The 6,000-nt window shown below is 40.4% G+C and overlaps 1 protein-coding gene across 1 annotated transcript in view; it reads left to right on the top strand.

Annotated features, from left to right (window-relative positions):
- Positions 1–205: 205 nt before the first annotated feature.
- slc16a6b (solute carrier family 16 member 6b) overlaps positions 206–6,000 on the top strand; it is a 28,402-nt gene continuing 22,607 nt past the window's right edge. Inside the window, exon 1 of the mRNA XM_080448503.1 lies at positions 206–453. The gene's annotated coding sequence lies outside the window, so the exon portion shown is untranslated. The remainder of the gene's footprint in view (positions 454–6,000) is intronic.

Below are 6,000 nucleotides of genomic sequence, written 5' to 3'. Positions count from 1 at the left end.
AAATATTTTCAAATAGCCGACGCATAATAGGTTTAAAGTGCTCATGTGGCCTGTAGTTGCTTCATTTGGGCTTGTTTTCCAAGACAGTGGTTGCTTATTTCTCTCACAACATGGCAACACTGATGCCGGCCGGCTCGAGCCGGTATAAAGAGCTCGAGCTACACTCTCTAAAGGAGGAAATACTCGCTCGCGCTGCAGCTCACAGCACCATAACATATTGTTACCATAATGATGTGATAAACAATGGAAGGATGAAACAAGTCGACGGGAATATATTGTTTTTATTTTTTCACATTTTTTACAAACGTCCCCCTTTGAACAGAAGCAGCCATTGACTCTATTTATGTTTTAACCTTTATTACAGGAATTATTGCAATGTCCTGTGTTTTTAAACTGGACTACGGCTTGTGACAGACAGACTACAGACCGCTGGAGAGTGACAGCTGACCGTTGGTAAGTCCTAATAGCCGCGGTTGAGATGAATGCAGACACAGCTACTCTGTCTCTGTGGCAGGTGTAAAGTAATTAAGTAAATTTACTCAAGTACTGTACAATTTTGAGGTATGTATACTTTACTGGAGTATTTCCAATTTTCTGATTCTCAGAGGAAAATATTGTACTTTTACTCCATTACAATTATTTGCAAATATTAGTTAGTAGGCTAGTTACTTTGTAGATTTTGATTATTATTACAAAACATACATTAACCACTTCTTCAGCCCTATACATTTCGGCCATTTGAAAATAGCCGATATACAAGCTCACAATGCAGCATTGTGAGCTTGTAGGTCGGCTATTTTTCAAAATGTTTGTATACAGCTCAAGCGTGAAGAACAGCAGGTTCCTGTCGGCAAGGGACCAGTTCTTGTCGCCAACCGTCACATATGGGAGTTAAACGAAGCATCTGCGTTTTAGTGTTGAAGACTATAGGTTGACATCATACACTGCACTGCGGACAAGCCCAGTCCACACTGACACCAATCCATGCCAGAAGAGAGTTTACATGGAGGACCACTCCATCCATCCATCCATCCATCCATTTGTATAGGCTATAACGGTATAATAATAGGCTATACATAGAAAAGTAGGTCATCGCCCTTGCCTATTGCATTTGCCACTATATCATATATGCCTACAGTCATTTCTAAGATATGAGATGGGCAATATAAGATACCAGGTAAAGCATTATCCGTATACTGTAGCTCAAATGTCTGGATGTTGGTTGTAGAAATAAGTAGCCTATAAGCCTATGGATGAAATATTATATTGTATTAATATAATATTATAATATTATATATATATATATATATATATATATATATATATGACACTCATCTGAGATTTTGGATATCATAATATTGGATATAATTTTGGATATAATATTGGATATCATTTTGGATATCATAATATTGTGATGTGGCATGCGTCACAATATTATGAGATGTTTTTAAAGACTGTCAGTAAAGTGATGCCATCCAACTTATTCTATTATTTGCCCTATAGTTTTCCCACTTAATGGCCATTCTCACTGAGCACTATAACTATAACAATATGGTTTTAAAAATCATCAAGTGGATGGCAGAGTTCACACCAACTATAAAAAAAAACACAATAATGAACGATATAGTTATAGTTATCTTTATAGTTAGTGCTCAGTGTGAATGTTTTTTTTACAGTAGTAATTACTGTGTATAGGAATTATATTACTGATGATTATTTGTCAAAGCACTGATCCCACAATATTGTCACCGAGGTATTTGGTCAAAACAATATAGTGATATTAGATTTTGTCCATATGGCCCATGCAGCCCTAATGTGAATGACTGTTTATACTGTATACAGTATGGCTCTGACAGCTGTTCCACCATCCTCTGAGGTGCCCTGTTGCCACCATTGGGGTTACTGGGTGACAACAGAAGAGGGAGATAAGGGACATTGGGGGGCGGGGGGTATGCAATTTTTTTCCAAAATGTGAAAAAGTTAAGTATGGTTTGTAAAATTGTCTAAAGTAATGTAAAGTATACATGATTTGAACATCATTATCAGACCTACATTTACCCTTCAACTTATTGTTTATGTCGTAAGGACTGGCAAGCCACAGGTGTGTTCAGGCCTTATTTCAGACCATTTTCCAAAGCATGCATTTATTATTGTCTCCGACAGGCCGAAAGGCATGGCGAGAGAGTATGTTTTGCACCTTGTCCTTCCGTCCGTCCGTGTGTGTGTCATTCTTGCAACAAAAAATATGTTAAGGAACAAATGCCACCCTTTTAACATTGACGTATTATAGCACCACCAGGAGGCCGATTTTTGCAAAACAGTGATCAAGACGGATCCATCTGATTTTTCATAATCCATCCTGATTGGTGAATTACGAACATTGCTGGCCCTCAATAACCTACCTGACCTGGCGGAGACCTGTGCTCCGAGGAGCACTTTCTCTAGTTATTATTATTTTTTGTGACCAGTAAGTGACCAGTTTAACATAGAGGTGGCCAGACTTCTCAGGTGTCCACCTGTGCTTACAATTAAGGGCACAGACACAGAGGGAGAGACAAACAATGCTTTGTCCTACGGTGTTGCGCTCCGGACATAGCAGATCTACAAAGGCTTGTAGATCGGCCATGTAAGGAGCGCAACACTGTCGTACGAAGAAGTATAAATGGGGCTTAATTAGATAGAGATTCAGTAGAGAGGGGACAACAGGGAGAGGTTGAGACAGATAAGGCAGATAGAGAAGAATGCATTGGTGAAAGGACTGGACAGGCATGTATAGGCTTGTATGTAGGTGTGTGTGTGTGTGTGTGTGTGTGTGGGGGGGGGGGGGGGCTGGGGGGTTAAGAGAAGATCTTAGTTCTTAGATTAAGACAAGTATAGATTTCTAGTCTGTAGGTTGAGAGAAACCTATTATCTGAATAATCATCATTATTATACCGTAGCTACATTCTCTCATGTTGGACTGCTTCTGGTGGAATCATAGTGAAATTGGACTACTTTCTTTTTTCTCTTTTTTTTCCCTCTTTTTTATCCCACGATTTTGTAACCCATATTTTTTCACCCAGTGCCAATTGCCTACGTAATCCTGGGCGCTACTCTCCCTCTGCCAGCCTAGGGAGAGCCCAAGCTGAAGCTCATGCCTCCTTCAATGCATGAGGAGCAAGCAGGCCGCTTCTTATCACCCGACAGGGGGGAGGTTCCCTGGTTAGACGTAGCGCGTGGAAGGAACACGTTATTCCAACCAGTTCCTTTCCCCTCCATCAGGCGCCCTGGCTGACCAGAGGGAGGCAGTATAGTGACCAGGATTACTGCATGTTTTTGTGAGGGTATTAACTGCCCCCAGCGCCTACAGCGTCCCCGGTGGGAATTGAACCCAGGACCTTCTAGCTGTGAGGCGACAACGCTACCGACTGCGCCACCGTGCCCCTGAAATTGGACAACTTTCAACCTGCCATCCTTATAGTAGGGGAGTTTCGAGGCTCCGTGAGCACCCCAAAAACACATCTCTTAAACCAGTTTTTTTAGGACCCTAAAGGTGTCTAGTTATGATTTCTGCTTGTTGCCCATGTCAACTAATGTCCCATGGGGTTTATTTTTAACCCTTTCTGACACCTACCCCCAACCCAAACCATAACATGGAGATAACATAGAATACCATAACTCTTGAAGTAAACAACATACAGCAACAAATTAACACATTTTTCTATATCATTTTGACCCAAGGAATTAATTAAAGTAGTTTTTATTAAGATTCAAACACATATTGACTCTATTTCAGGGCAGAAACAGCCAAAAACTAGCAGAAAATGTTGAAATCATAATGATCACGTCTATATTTCTCTTTGTACTAAACGTTTACAGTGTATTCTTTTTTACCATATGTTTTTTAGGACCTTTATGGTGTCTAGTTAAGATTCATTCTTGTTGCCCAGGTCAAATAATGTCCCATGGGGTTTATTTTAACCCTTTCTGACACCTATTCCCAATCAAACCATAAAATGGAGATAACAGAAAATACCATAACTCTTGAAGTAAACAACCTACAGAGACAAATTAATACATTTTTCTATATCATTTGGACCCAAGGAATTCATTGAAGTGGTTAATATTAAGATTCAAGCACATTTTGACTCTATTTCAGGACAGAAACAGCAAAAAAATTGCTGAATATTTTTGAAATCACATTTATATTTTTCTTTGTACTACATTTTTAAGGTGTATTCTTTTCTACCATAATGTCTTTTAGGACCCTAAAGGTGTCTAGTTAAGTTTTAATCTTGTTGCCCTGGTCAAATAAGGTCCCATGGGGTTTATTTTAACCCTTTGTTGCACCTATTCCCAACCCGAACCATACAATGGAGACAATAGAAAAACTCTTGAAGTAAACATACAGAGACAAATTAACACATTTCTATATATAATTTTGACCCAAGGAATTCATTAAAGTGGTTATTATTAAGATTCAAGCAGGTCTTGACTCTATTTCAGGACAGAAATTGCAAAAAACTAACAGAAAAAGTTAAGATTTCTTCTTGTTGCCCAGGTCAACTAACGTCCCATGGGGTTCATTTGGTGACAATTTTAAATCAATGTCCACAGGAGTGGCGTTTTCATATCTGAACCAGACAACGTACAAAGACAAATAAACCCACTTTTTCATAGAATGTTTACACCAGGAATCTAATGGAAAGGTCACTGACATGGTACAACCATTCTTTATTGGTGAAAAACACACAAATATCAAATTCTGGCTTATATTAAAACACAATTTCACTGATCAGTATCATCCATCTCATCATCAAACTCCACCTCATCCTCTTATCATCATCATCACTGATGACACCAGCAGTCAACAGGTCAATGAGAGATAGGGGCAGAATTGGCCCACAAGACCAGACAGGCTCCAAAATCCCTCCTTCTGTCTTCTGCCACCCCTGACCATCATCATAGGATTTAGGCCTCCAAAAGATTGGCTTAGCTGCTCGCTTGTAACAGGTCACTCTTCACCCACTGGATGTGGGGGATGAGTGTGTCCTGGCATGGGGGCAAGCGAGCTGGTCCACGCCTCAGCCTCTACTGCGCCTTGATGGAATCAAGGCGCAGTATGGATGGACCACTCTTGATTCCATCAAGGGCGCAGTAGAGGCTGAGGCGTGGACTTTCGGAGAAATTCATAGTGCAAGGTCCAGCCACCAGGAAACCCCAGTTCTTTCTGGGCAATGCGGAAAATAAGCGACAGCTCTGCCAGTTGATGCTCAAGGTCTGGGGGAGTAAGGAGGCAGCATCCCGGCTGGCAAAATGTGAAACAGCTGCTCTCATCGTGGAAGGAACAGCTCATAAACTTGTGGCATTAGATTGAGAAGTGAGTTGATTGATCAATACCTATATAACTTTGGTGAGTTCTTGTGTTAGCAGATTTGCCAAGAATGATTGTTGATGTTGATGACGACATCAACCTGCTCATCTACCTTGACACTGGCACAGGCAGGCACCGTCAGCTGGTAAATGTCACGGAGCTAGCAACCTCTCTTGGGCAGCCATACTGTAGCACCCTGCTTCCATGCTGCTGCTACCATGTATTCAGTGATCAGGGCTGGGCTGTACTAGTTCCTTCAAGGGCAAGGTGGCACCACTCAAAAAAAGTTATATTATGCCTAAATATAAGCCAGAATTTGATATTTGTGTGTTTTTCACCAATAAAGAATGGTTGTACCATGTCAGTGACCTTTCCATTAGATTCCTGGTGTAAACATTCTATGAAAAAGTGGGTTTATTTGTCTTTGTACGTTGTCTGGTTCAGATATGAAAACGCCACTCCTGTGGACATCGATTTAAAATGGTCACCAAATGAACCCCATGGGACATTAGTTGACCTGGGCAACAAGAAGAAATCTTAACTAGACACCATAAGGGTCCTAAAAACATGGGGTAAAGTAGAATACACCTTAAGTATTTAATACAAGGATTAATATAGATGTGATTTGAACATTTTCTGTTAGTTTT

The sequence above is a fragment of the Gymnoscopelus braueri genome, assembly GCF_963280865.1.
Source record: "Gymnoscopelus braueri genome assembly, chromosome: 13".
In the NCBI taxonomy this organism is placed as follows: domain Eukaryota; kingdom Metazoa; phylum Chordata; class Actinopteri; order Myctophiformes; family Myctophidae; genus Gymnoscopelus; species Gymnoscopelus braueri.
The sequence above is the reverse complement of the archived record's forward strand: the minus strand, read 5'-3'. Positions and strand labels throughout refer to the sequence as shown.